Raw genomic sequence first — 14,388 nt, 5'->3', positions numbered from 1 at the left:
CCTGCTATTCAGGACCTCAGGCCCACTGCTCTCTCTGTAAAATGGATTCCATGTACCTTAGGTACATATCTAAATTGGATACTGAGTCACCTTATCAGTCCCTGTACAGTGTACCTTAGGTACCCAGGGCATAGGTGTACCCAGGGCCTACCAGGGGCTGCAGCATGTATTATGCCACCCCTGGCTGGCCATCCAAATCTGACACAACTGGCTGCTTGACAGCTGGGGCAAGGTGGTGTAATCACCCTTTGCTTTAGATATAGTATACCTATATCTAACCCTAAAATGGACACACAGATCTCCTATCAGTCACTCCTATGGCAGGCCTTAACAATCCTGAAGGCAGAGTGCTTGGAATCGTGTGAGATGGTGCTCTGGCATGAGCTGAGCCTGTCTGCGGCTTTCGGGATCCATCCCTTAGCCGTTTCCATGATATCGCATACCATATACTCTTAAGTGCATTATAATCCTCGCGGTTATATGCCAACTCTGGTATCGCTTTATCAAAACATGTCGAGTAAGGTGTCATACGAATTGGAATACTAACCCCTCGCCAATTCTGGCGACGGGGTTAGCATTCCACCCTTCTAGAGGGACACGACATGCCTGTAACCTATAACCCGGTTAAAAGTCAGACAGAGCCTTAGCATCCACAAAATGGATGCTGCCACCGAGACACAAGTCTGCCCTCCTGCTGCTGGGAGTCCTCCCAGAGCAGGAGATAAGGACAAAGGGTTTCCTGCCAGGGGCGGTGCCAGCACCGTCCCAGACAGGGTTTTGTGTATTGTAGGTAGGCAGGGCTTTAGAGGAAGGTGACTGCACGTGGCACCCCGGTGCTCACTGTGCATAGGCTGGCTGGAACCAGTTCCAGGGTCACTCCAGACCCTGTGCTGGGGAAAAGCCCGCCAAGGAAGTGGGTGTAACCACCCCCCTCCTAGTCCCACCCATAGGGCAGGACTTAGTCGCGTGCCAGCCCCTTTTTACAGGATAAAGGTAGAGACTGGCCCCCTTCCAAATCAGATCATCTTTGAATCCTGAAACTACTTTCTGCGAAAGGAACTCAAGACTTCTTCCTAAGATTTCTCCCTTGTGACTAAGGAGTAGTCACCCTGCATCCGCAGGCACCATCTAAGAACACTGCGGTCTGCTGTAAGTCCTTCCTCCGGAATCCGACTGCCCAGCTCGACGAGAACCGGCTTCCCTGGCACCTCTGACCTCTACCCACCTCTACAGCCCAGCTGAGAACCGTGGGTGCGACGAGACCTCAAGGGACCGGCCATCTTCAAGACTGCACGACTTCTTTCCAGCAAGCCCGCCGAGTGAATTCCTGGTGAGTGCTTTGGGGTCCGAGAAGCCCCGACTCTGAGCAGCTCCAGCTCCGAAGTGCAGCCCCCCAGCATCTCCACGATCTGCGTGGGGCCCTTCTGCTTTCCGCTGCTCACCGCGTTGTTTGGCTACTAGCCCGTTGGCTTGTGGCCTTCCTGACGACGCCCGACGACATTTCTGCTGCTGGTCTGGTTGCTCCAGACTGGCCCTTGCTCCCTTCCAGAGGAGGAGCACCCCGGACCCTCCTGGTCCACTCAAGACGCCATTTTGAGTCCACCGCGTGGGCTTGAATTAGCCAAGGCTTGTTGCCCAATCCTGGGTAACTTCGACGCCAACGACTTCATCCTTCGTGGGACAGCTCGCACCTCCATCCTGGTCGCCGACAACGCCTCCTGGTCCGAGAGACTGCAGAGCCCAGCAGCGCCCACTCACCTGACTGCGGTGACTTCGCCCGGTGCCATCCTGGTGCCCACTTAATCACTGGCTAGTGATTCAAGAACTTGGTCCCCTCTGCTTTCAGGTTTTCTTCTTCCTTGATCCAGGCTTGGATCCATCGAACTTTCCTTCACTGGTCGCCTGCCAGCAACTTCTTCCTTCCAGGCTCCTGGTCCGGCAACGAGATCCCCGACGTCTTTTCAGACCTATGCAGCTGCAGCCCCTGGGCTAGGTAACTTCGGCACTCCGGTGTCCCAGCATAGCCTCACTATCCAAGGGTCAGGATCCACTGTCGTTTTCTCCCTACCAGGTCGGGTTCGCCCGTGAACACTAACTTTGCCTTTACTAGCCTCCATAGACTTTGTCCCGCATCCCGCGTGAGAGTGCACACTCTGCACCCGAGTCCCCTAGGTCTCCTAGAAGTAATCTAACGATTCCCTAGTCAAGTCCTAGCGATTCCAAAGCCTATTAGTACTGTACTTACCTGCTAGTAATTTCGCATTCCACTTTTAAAGTATATGGTTTTTCGTGCCCCTCGGGCATTTGTGGATAACGTGCTAACTTAAGTATTTTCGTAAGAGTTTTGATTGTGTGCTTAGCACCCTGTCCTCATAAAGAGTACAGGGTTGTTGTGATTCTAATAAATACATTGTTTATTTTCATAACACTTGTGTGGTGTCCTTTCACTGGGTGTTCAAGGGGTAATGTGATGGTAAAACAGCTGGCTTAACACGCCCTCTAGAGTCTTAGCCTTAGACTGCTCGTATCCATGCTACTAGGATAGCTGGTCTATAAGGTTGACTTACAACCAATCATCAATAAGGGTTGTTTGGACTGATATATAGTGATCACTAGAATAGTGAGCACTGCACATCAGGCCAACTTCTCACATTGGTGAGCAGCGGTTGGGATTTGAGCTTGCTGTTGTTTTACCACACATGCCCTAAGAATATCTTGTGAAAGATCACATAAGTACTAAAGGTACATATAACTTAGCTTAGAATACTCTGAGTTCTACTGAACCAGCTGTTGTAGCTCCTAGGGCCTAGCACACCCTAAACTACAACTCTAGCAAGGGATCAGTAGGCAAACATATAGTGTAGGTAAGTGCACCACTTACACCTCACTAGAAAAGCATGTCGACTCAGGGGGACTCTACTGAGACTCCCCTGGTCAGTGTTGACCCTCCACAGGTCACTTCAAGATATGCAGCTCTCAGTTTCCAGGAGATGAGACAAATCTGTGTCTCCAGGAAACTGAAGCAGGGGTCTAACCCCACCATTCCCTTTCTGATAGGTCTCTTAGAGACATATGATGCCAGAAAGCTCTCTCAGTTACATGAGAGCATGCCAGCCTTAGAGGGAACCTCTGGGGATCCAGACCTCCCCAACACTGATTCAGCAGTTGAGGAGGAGGATGAGGAGGTACTCTCTGGGGATGAGGTAGACAAGGGTCTTGAGGTAGTCAGGAGGCTAACTAGGACCAACTTAGACTTACTTGGGCTAGGATCTGGGGGCCCCCCAGTACTAACCCGAAGTGGGCCTAACCTTGGAGTTAGGAGAGATAGATCTCTTTCTAGGGACTCCAATAGATCTCTGCACTCTAATGCCTCTTCTCAGGGGAGAAGGAATCCTCCACAGAGGAGGTTTACTTCCCCTCAGAGAAAGGAGCATGAGGCTAGGATGAGACAAGCTGAACTGAGGATTGAAAGGGAAGAAATTGCCCTGGCCAAAGAGAAGCTTGCCCTGGCAAGAGAGCAGCAGATGAGTGGGCTAGCTCCCACTGGTGGCAGCAATCTCCCAAGAGATAGAGAGAAGGGTTTAGATACTAAACACCTGACTAAAATAGTGCCCCCCTTTAAGCAAGGGGATGACATCCAGAAATGGATGGCTGCTTTGGAGAGGGCCTGCACTGTGCAGGGCATTCCCCAGAGTCAGTGGGCAGCTATACTGTGGCTCTCCTTTGATGGCAAAGGTAGAGATAAGCTCCTCACTACTAGAGTTGAGGATGCTAACAATTACCAGGTCCTGAAAAATGCACTGGTTGATGGGTTTGGTTTAACCACTGAGCAGTACAGGTTGCTGTTCAGAGACACCCAGAAAACTCAGTCTCAGGACTGGTCTGACTTTGTTGATTGTGCCACTAAGGCTTTGGAAGGCTGGCTACTGGGTAGTAAGGTTACTGATTTCAAGGGATTGTATAATCTAATTATGAGAGAGCAAGTCTTAAATAATTGTCAGAACCAGTTATTACACCAGCACCTGGTAGACTCTGATCTGACCTCTCCACAAGAATTGGGTAAGAGGGCAGACAAATGGGTCAGAACCAGGATTAGGCCCAAGAACCAAGGTGGTGACCAGAAAAAGGAATCAACCAAGCCTCAAGAGAAGGGTGGGAATAAATCTACAGATCAAACCACATCAGGGCCCCAAAAATCCTCTGAGGGGGGTGGGTCCCAGAATCCTTCCAACAACCAGAAGAAACCTTATTGTTATCCCTGTAAACAGGTGGGTCATTTAAAAACTGACAGCAGTTGCCCAAAGAATAACAATAAGGAAAACATACCCCCAAGTAACATTCCCAAACCTCCTGTTACTACTAGTAGTAATCCCCCAGGTGGTGGGAGTGCCCCCAAGAATTTGGGTGCATTTACTTTGGGAGTTCCTGGGGACTCTGGCCTAACCAGGTCCCCTGACTTAGATACTCTTGTCTGTGAGACTGGCATGGGGTTTGCCAACTTCACAACTTGTCCCAACACTTTGGGCAAGTACAGACAGGAGCCCCTCATCAATGGTATAAAAGTTGAGGCCTATAGAGATACAGGGGCTAGCATCACTATGGTGACTGAGAGTCTAGTCCCCTCAAGGCAACTTTTACCTGGTGCCACATACCAGGTGACCAATATTGATGGAGTACAGAGAGATCATCCCATGGCAGTGGTCAATCTCAGCTGGGGAGGTGTCACTGGCCACAAGAGAGTGGCAGTGTCACCAAACTTGCCTGTAGATTGCCTACTGGGGAATGATTTAGAGCTCTCAGCCTGGGCTGAAGTAGAGCAAGAGACCCATTCTAGAATGGTGAACACCCATGGTAAGGTTAGTGGGGCAGTGGTAGCCACAGCCCCAGTCCAAGATGTCCTCCCTGAACAGGTCAGGAGGGTTGTGCCAGTCACAACCCCATCTCCGACAACTTCCTTCCCAGAACAGGTTGTCAAGGCTGTCATGGTAACAGCCCACACCCAAACTGAGCCCCCTCCTGAAAAGGTCGGGAGAGTTGTGATGGCCACAGCTCAAACTCAGACAGATGATAGTGTTGTGAAGCCTGAAACTAGGGATCACTCCACTCAGACAGAGAGTATTGAGGAGGAAGAGAAATCTCCCTCCCACCAGACTTTAGGAAAAGATCAGCCTCCTCAGGGAACTGATCTGACCCCTTGTGAAGAAACTGCCACAGAGGTAGTCAGGCCTAGCCTGGCAGAACCCCTGATGTCAGTGGACCCTTCCAAGGTGGGACCCAGTCTGGAGCAGGTAACCTGCCCCTCTCTACCCTGCCTCAGTCAGCCCAGGGCTGTAGAGGTCAGGGAGGCCAGTGTTGGACCCCAAAGGGCCCCCTGTCCAAAAGAATTTCCCAATCAGCAGATTAAGGGCACTGAAGCTAGTAGACCTAGCCAAGTGAAAATAAGACACACTCCTGAGGGATCCCCCTTAAAATTAGTTAGGGACCTCCCACAGATGGACACTGTTGGGCACAGCCAAACTTGGGACCTGAGGGCCCCAGACCTGAACTGTCCCTCCAGTAAGCCAAACAGAGGGACCCAACCTCCAGCTGTAGGTAGCCAGAGGTTGACCCTGAGAGCCCAAAACAACTCAGTCTTGGAAAGAAAGGCCTATATGGTGGAAAATGATTGGAGGAAGCTGGGCCCAAAATTAGTGGAGCCTCACTTCAGTACTCCATTTCAGCACCAGCCTTTTTTTTTGACAAAACACACCACAGGTAGAGATTCCCTATGGTGGAGACCCTCAGACACCCTTAGGGTGAGGGATTGCTTAGTGGACCATGACATAGGGGGTAACCATGCCAGTGCTGGCACTTCCTTAAATGGCCACTTAGGCAATATAGGCTTACCTGGACAAGGATAGCCTTATCTCCTTTCGTTTGGGGGGGGGGTTATGTAGGAAGGTTGATCCCTGACTATGGTTGCCCCCAACTTTTTGCCTGGTGTTTTGCTGGTTTTCTGACTTAGTTGACCTGAGGCCCTGCTATTCAGGACCTCAGGCCCACTGCTCTCTCTGTAAAATGGATTCCATGTACCTTAGGTACATATCTAAATTGGATACTGAGTCACCTTATCAGTCCCTGTACAGTGTACCTTAGGTACCCAGGGCATAGGTGTACCCAGGGCCTACCAGGGGCTGCAGCATGTATTATGCCACCCCTGGCTGGCCATCCAAATCTGACACAACTGGCTGCTTGACAGCTGGGGCAAGGTGGTGTAATCACCCTTTGCTTTAGATATAGTATACCTATATCTAACCCTAAAATGGACACACAGATCTCCTATCAGTCACTCCTATGGCAGGCCTTAACAATCCTGAAGGCAGAGTGCTTGGAATCGTGTGAGATGGTGCTCTGGCATGAGCTGAGCCTGTCTGCGGCTTTCGGGATCCATCCCTTAGCCGTTTCCATGATATCGCATACCATATACTCTTAAGTGCATTATAATCCTCGCGGTTATATGCCAACTCTGGTATCGCTTTATCAAAACATGTCGAGTAAGGTGTCATACGAATTGGAATACTAACCCCTCGCCAATTCTGGCGACGGGGTTAGCATTCCACCCTTCTAGAGGGACACGACATGCCTGTAACCTATAACCCGGTTAAAAGTCAGACAGAGCCTTAGCATCCACAAAATGGATGCTGCCACCGAGACACAAGTCTGCCCTCCTGCTGCTGGGAGTCCTCCCAGAGCAGGAGATAAGGACAAAGGGTTTCCTGCCAGGGGCGGTGCCAGCACCGTCCCAGAACAGGGTTTTGTGTATTGTAGGTAGGCAGGGCTTTAGAGGAAGGTGACTGCACGTGGCACCCCGGTGCTCACTGTGCATAGGCTGGCTGGAACCAGTTCCAGGGTCACTCCAGACCCTGTGCTGGGGAAAAGCCCGCCAAGGAAGTGGGTGTAACCACCCCCCTCCTAGTCCCACCCATAGGGCAGGACTTAGTCGCGTGCCAGCCCCTTTTTACAGGATAAAGGTAGAGACTGGCCCCCTTCCAAATCAGATCATCTTTGAATCCTGAAACTACTTTCTGCGAAAGGAACTCAAGACTTCTTCCTAAGATTTCTCCCTTGTGACTAAGGAGTAGTCACCCTGCATCCGCAGGCACCATCTAAGAACACTGCGGTCTGCTGTAAGTCCTTCCTCCGGAATCCGACTGCCCAGCTCGACGAGAACCGGCTTCCCTGGCACCTCTGACCTCTACCCACCTCTACAGCCCAGCTGAGAACCGTGGGTGCGACGAGACCTCAAGGGACCGGCCATCTTCAAGACTGCACGACTTCTTTCCAGCAAGCCCGCCGAGTGAATTCCTGGTGAGTGCTTTGGGGTCCGAGAAGCCCCGACTCTGAGCAGCTCCAGCTCCGAAGTGCAGCCCCCCAGCATCTCCACGATCTGCGTGGGGCCCTTCTGCTTTCCGCTGCTCACCGCGTTGTTTGGCTACTAGCCCGTTGGCTTGTGGCCTTCCTGACGACGCCCGACGACATTTCTGCTGCTGGTCTGGTTGCTCCAGACTGGCCCTTGCTCCCTTCCAGAGGAGGAGCACCCCGGACCCTCCTGGTCCACTCAAGACGCCATTTTGAGTCCACCGCGTGGGCTTGAATTAGCCAAGGCTTGTTGCCCAATCCTGGGTAACTTCGACGCCAACGACTTCATCCTTCGTGGGACAGCTCGCACCTCCATCCTGGTCGCCGACAACGCCTCCTGGTCCGAGAGACTGCAGAGCCCAGCAGCGCCCACTCACCTGACTGCGGTGACTTCGCCCGGTGCCATCCTGGTGCCCACTTAATCACTGGCTAGTGATTCAAGAACTTGGTCCCCTCTGCTTTCAGGTTTTCTTCTTCCTTGATCCAGGCTTGGATCCATCGAACTTTCCTTCACTGGTCGCCTGCCAGCAACTTCTTCCTTCCAGGCTCCTGGTCCGGCAACGAGATCCCCGACGTCTTTTCAGACCTATGCAGCTGCAGCCCCTGGGCTAGGTAACTTCGGCACTCCGGTGTCCCAGCATAGCCTCACTATCCAAGGGTCAGGATCCACTGTCGTTTTCTCCCTACCAGGTCGGGTTCGCCCGTGAACACTAACTTTGCCTTTACTAGCCTCCATAGACTTTGTCCCGCATCCCGCGTGAGAGTGCACACTCTGCACCCGAGTCCCCTAGGTCTCCTAGAAGTAATCTAACGATTCCCTAGTCAAGTCCTAGCGATTCCAAAGCCTATTAGTACTGTACTTACCTGCTAGTAATTTCGCATTCCACTTTTAAAGTATATGGTTTTTCGTGCCCCTCGGGCATTTGTGGATAACGTGCTAACTTAAGTATTTTCGTAAGAGTTTTGATTGTGTGCTTAGCACCCTGTCCTCATAAAGAGTACAGGGTTGTTGTGATTCTAATAAATACATTGTTTATTTTCATAACACTTGTGTGGTGTCCTTTCACTGGGTGTTCAAGGGGTAATGTGATGGTAAAACAGCTGGCTTAACACGCCCTCTAGAGTCTTAGCCTTAGACTGCTCGTATCCATGCTACTAGGATAGCTGGTCTATAAGGTTGACTTACAACCAATCATCAATAAGGGTTGTTTGGACTGATATATAGTGATCACTAGAATAGTGAGCACTGCACATCAGGCCAACTTCTCACAATTGAGCTCTCCCTTTTCAAGGGTTTTTGTTAGTGTTTTACACTGATTTCGATTTTTGGTACTTTTACAGTACTTTGGTGACTTTCTTTCTGTGTTTCTGCACTCTTTTTTGTCCATAATGCCTGCATTATTCGACAAATGCCCTGAGTGCTCAAGAAAGAAGGCCAGGTCAGACTCCCATGAGGTCTGTATTCTCTGCCTTCCCTCTTCCCACATTCCTGAGGAGTGTGTGATCTGCAGAAGCTTCTCTGGAAGGACCCTGAAGGAGAGGAAGAAGATCAGGCTTCAGGGACTTGAGGAGAGAAAGTTGAAGGCACGAGGTGGGTCAGGAGGGGCTCCTTCTACCCATGCTGAGGCCTCTGGGGGGCTCCCCAGGGGCAGGAAGACCAGCCCTCGCCCAAGGTCTCCGTCTGGGTCAGTTGCGCTGACCACGACGTCGAGGGGACGGTCAACGGCCAGTTCCAGGTCTCCCCAGGGCTCTGGGTCGAGAAAACGTCGCCCGTCGACGTCGAGGAACGTGTTCCGGCCGCCGTCGAAGCCGGTGTCGATATCCTCGTCGTCGCTGTCGCTGTCGGCGTCGAGTGGTCGACATCGGAGGGCCCGGCGTCGGCGCTCGCCGTCGAGGCGACACCGCCGTTCGCCGTCGAGGACATCGTCGTCGAGGGGATCCTCGTCGTCGAGGTCGCCGTCGAGACGGAAGGCGTCTCCGGCGCCGAAGAGGTCGACGTCGAAGCATTCCAAAAGACCGACGTCGAGACGGTCAAGGAGATCGACGTCGAGAAGGTCAGAGAGGTCGACGTCGAAGGTCCAAAGGGTCGACGTCGAAGCGATCCAAGAAGTCGACGTCGAGGCCGGCGAAGAGGTCGAGGTCGCCGTCGAGGCACCATCGCCCGTCGTCGAGGTTTCGTGGCTCGTCGATCTGGTCGGGGTCGACGTCGAGACGGAGACACGGTTCGACGTCGAGAAGTGTGATTCGGTCGACGCCGAAGGACCGTTCGACGTCGAGGGGACATCGGTCGTCGTCTGGACACCGGTCTTCAACGTCTGGAGGTCCTAAGGACAGGCCCAGGACTGTGGGGGGCTCCCCACGCTCCGGAAGAGATGGTGGCTCGCCGGGAACGGCGCATTCCGGGGTGGATACTCCGATGAAGCCTTCTACACCTCCTTCGCGGCCTGCTGTGCCGAAGGGTCCGCCTCCGAAGGCCCCTACCCCACCTCCGAAGCCGGCTCCGCAGAACCCGCGTCCGGTTGCTCCTCCACCCCCGGTCCCACCGAGGGCGGTGTCGATGCCTAAGTTTCCGACGCCTCCGAAGAAGACTCCTAAGAAGCCTAGGACTCCTGACCCTGGGAGGCCGAAGGAGCGTCCGAGGCCCAAGAGGTCGAGGTCTCGCTCGGGGAGACGGGACAGATCAAGGAGTGGCCGTGGATCTTCCTCACGATCCAGGCGTCATCACAAGAGACGTCGGTCCAGGTCCCGTTCTCCATCTGGGACCCGTTCCTACTCGCCCACGCTGTCCGATTCGCCGGAGACTAGGGTGTCTCCGATAGACGATATAAGCACATTTCAGGAGGTTCTCCTGCGTGGAGCGGCGAAGTTGGGCATTGAGGTTGAAGCACCTACGGCTTCTACCTCGGTGATATTTGAGACATTACACAAAAGGCACTTGTCTCGCCCCCTGTTACCTCTAGTGCCGGGACTCCTTGAGCCCGCCGAACAGCTATTCCTGACGCCGGCAACGGTGAAGTCTGTACCTTCCAGGATCCTAAAAAAGTACAGGGCTCCGGACTCAGACCCAGCCTTCTTGAGGAAGGACCCGGTACCGGATTCGGTCATCGTGACTGCTGCACGGAAGCTTCATGCCACCTCCCCTGCGTCCACGGTGCCTCCGGACAAGGAGAGCCGTTGGATCGATTCTGCTGGTCGCAAGGCGTGTGGGACATCCGCCTCGTCCATGAAGGCCGCCAGTGACTCGGCTTTGCTGGGACGTTACGACCGGTCCCTGTGGGACTCGATGGAGCAGTTCGCAGACCTTGTCCCTCGAGACCGCAAGGAGGACTTTGTGGAGATCGTCAAGGAGGGGATGCTGGTCTCTAATCAGGCCATCGGCGCCGCAGCGGACATATCATTGCTGTCCGCGCACGGATATTGCCACGGGATTCACCAGAGACGCCACGCTTGGCTCAGGTTGACGTCATTGAAACCGGAAGCACAGCAACGCGTGGCGAATCTCCCGTTTTCCGGAGATACCCTCTTCGGGAAACACGCGGATGATGAGATGGCCAGGATGAAGGCCGAAGCGGAGACCCTGACGGCAGTGGGCTTGGAGAAGCCCAAGGAAAAGAAACCCTTCCGACAGTACCAACGTCGGTTTGGGTCGCAGGGTCGTGGAAGGGGGCAGTCTGCTGGACAACATCAACAGCAGCAGCAGCAGTACAGACGGCCCTTCCAGAAGCGACAGGGTGGTAGAGGTCGTCAACAGTCCTCTACCGCGACTAAGGGCCCGGCCGGGTCCCGTCCCTGAGCTGTTACTTCCCCCTCGTCCGTTACCCGCTCCGGTGGGGGGAAGCGTTCAATTTGTTCTGGCAGAGTGGAGAAAAATTACTCAGGACAAGTGGGTGCTGAATATTGTTTGCAATGGATACAGTCTACGTTTCACCAGCCCTCCTCCATCGATTCCTCCCGTCAGCTCGCAGTATCAACTGCGCGAGCTTCAGACGGAGGCGGACATTCTGCTAAGGAAAAGGGCGATCGAAGACGTACCTCTGTCTCAAAGAGGAAGAGGTCTGTACTCTCGGTTCTTTCTTGTCCGCAAGAAGGACAGAAACGAGTTCAGGCCCATTCCTCAGCTGCAACGAGGAGACTGGATGTGTGCCATAGATCTACAGGACGCATACTTCCACGTGCCCATTGCATGCAAACACAGGAAATTTCTGCGCTTTCAAGTCGGCACCAATCATTATCAATACACGGTGCTACCCTTCGGACTGGAGTCTGCACCCAGGACATTCTCAAAATGTATGGCAGTGGTAGCGGCACGCCTGAGGAAGAACAAGGTGTTTGTCTACCCGTACCTGGACGATTGGTTGATCAAAGCCTCCTCCTTCTCGGAAGCTCAAGCACACTTCCAGAAGACGTGCGTTCTCTTGAACAAGCTGGGGTTGCACATCAACATGTCCAAGTCGGTCCCGATTCCGGTACAGTGCATCCAGTACTTGGGGGGCCTCCATCAATACGCTGTCAGCAAGCGTGTCTCCTTCGGAAGAGCGACGTTTATCACTCGTTCGGAAGGCTCAGGCTCTCATGAAAACTCCGTCTACGACTGTGAGGACGGTGTCTTCTCTACTGGGATCGATGGCCTCTTGCATCTTTCTCACTCCTCACGCACGGCTACAGATGAGACCTCTGCAGGAGTGCTTGGAGGATCAGTGGGACCAGAGGAGAGGTTCTTGGGACGACAGGATACGACTGTCTCTACATGCTCTTCAGTCTCTGAAGTGGTGGTGCTCGTAGGAGAATCTCCTCAGAGGCGTTCCCTTCCACAAGGACATTCCCACACAGACCATCGTGACGGATGCGTCTCTCCAAGGTTGGGGGGCGCATTCCGGAGACCTGCAAATTCAAGGGACGTGGTCCCCGGCGGAGTCCACGTACCACATCAATTTCCTGGAACTGAGAGCTGTTCACTTGGCACTGAAGGCCTTTCATCCGTCCTTTCAGACCAACTCTCTGCTTGTTCAGACGGACAACACGACAACGATGTATTACCTCAACAAGCAGGGGGGCTCGAGATCGCGCACGCTGTCGCAGGAGGCGCAGGCGATCTGGCACTGGCTTCTGGTTCGAGGACTGTCGATAACGGCCACCCATCTGCCAGGTGTGCAGAATGTTCAGGCAGACGAACTGAGCAGAATCGTGCAGGAAAACCACGAATGGGTCATAAACGACGAAGTACTAGGAGAAGTCTTCGCAAGGTGGGGAACTCCAGACGTAGATCTGTTTGCCACCGCCGAAAACAGCAAATGCCGAGGCTTCGCCTCCAGGTACTACCAGCCAGGGACGCTGGGGAACGCGTTATGGATCAACTGGTCGAACAGCTTTCTGTACGCTTTTCCACCAATTCCCCTGATTCCGGCGGTTCTCATCAAGCTGTCTCAATCCAGGGCGAGGATGATTCTGATTGCCCCGGAATGGCCCAGACAGTGGTGGTTCACGGACCAACTTCACCGATCTCTCCTTCCTCACATGAAGCTGCCGTGCAGGCCGGACCTTCTCACGAAGTTCGGGGGGCGGATGGTGCACCCCAACCTCTCGTCTTTGAGTTTGGCGGCATGGCTCCTGAAATAGTGCAATATGGCCATCTGAATCTCCCAGAGGATTGTATGGGCATACTGAAGGAGGCTAAGCGACCTTCCACTAGGACTTCCTATGCTTACAAGTGGAAGAGGTTTTGCATCTGGTGCAAGTCTAAGAACTATGACCCTACGTCATGCAAGGAAGATGTCATCCTTCCATATCTGCTTCATCTGGCGCAGTCGGGCCTTAATGTCCATTCCATTAAGGTTCATCTGGCTGCTTTGACTGCCTACAGGAAAGGCCCTTCACAGACTTCCTTTTTCCAGATCCCTGTGATCAAAGATTTTTTGGAAGGCTTGAAGAAAGTGTTCCCTCCTGTCAGGCTTCCTTCGCCTCCGTGGGACTTGAATGTGGTGCTGTCCAGATTGATGAAGGAGCCTTTTGAACCCATTCATAAGGCTTCGTTGCAGCACCTGTCCTGGAAGGCGGCGTTCCTCGTGGCCATTACATCGGCCCGCAGGGTGAGTGAGATTCAGGCATTGTGTTGCCAAGAACCTTATACTGTATTTCATAATGCTAAAGTTGTTATGCGTACTCACCCTAAGTTTCTTCCCAAGGTTGTTTCTGATTTTCATATCAATCAGACTATCACTTTGCCTACGTTCTTTCAGAATCCTTCATCTCCGGCGGAACGGTCTTTACATTCCCTGGATGTGCGGAGGGTGCTGAAGTTTTATCTTGATAAGACTAAAGATATTCGTAGGTCAGACCAATTGTTCATCAATTATGGCTCAGTCAGGACGGGTCTTGCTACCTCTAAACAGTCCATCTCTAGGTGGATTGTGTCCTGCATTCAGTTGTGTTACTGCAAGGCTAATAAGACCTTAGGGGGCAAACCTAAGGCTCATTCCACCAGGGGCAAGGCTGCTACGACAGCTATGCTCCGTAATGTTCCCATTGCAGAGATCTGCAAGGCGGCCACTTGGAAGTCGGTCCATACCTTTGCTAAGCATTACTGCCTGGACACTGATGCCAGGGCAGACGCTCAGGTTGGGCAGGCTTCGCTGCGGAATCTGTTCGCACAGTAGTGGCGTTATTTTATTCTCCACCGCCGCTTGGTGTGGGGATGGGCTTGCCATTCTATTCACTAGATTATGACTATACACAGAGATCCCCTACTACAGAAGGAGTAGTTTCTGTCCTGTAACTCCAGTTCTGTAGTAGGGGTATCTCTGTTATAGTCATAAGCGCCCTCCCGCCTCCCCGGTGGAGTGTTGTTCATGATCATAATGCTACAGGTCTGGCGTTTTCTGCGCCTTCAAAAAGAACTGAGGCTAAGTTGGACCTGCTATGCATTCTGGGATACTGAGAGAAGGTTCTGGAAGGTTCCTTAAAGGCACAGTATCCTAATTAAGCCACATAATG

This window comes from Lissotriton helveticus, chromosome 8 (assembly GCF_964261635.1).
Source record: "Lissotriton helveticus chromosome 8, aLisHel1.1, whole genome shotgun sequence".
NCBI classification, from domain to species: Eukaryota; Metazoa; Chordata; class Amphibia; order Caudata; family Salamandridae; genus Lissotriton; species Lissotriton helveticus.
Note: the sequence above shows the minus strand (reverse complement) of the source record.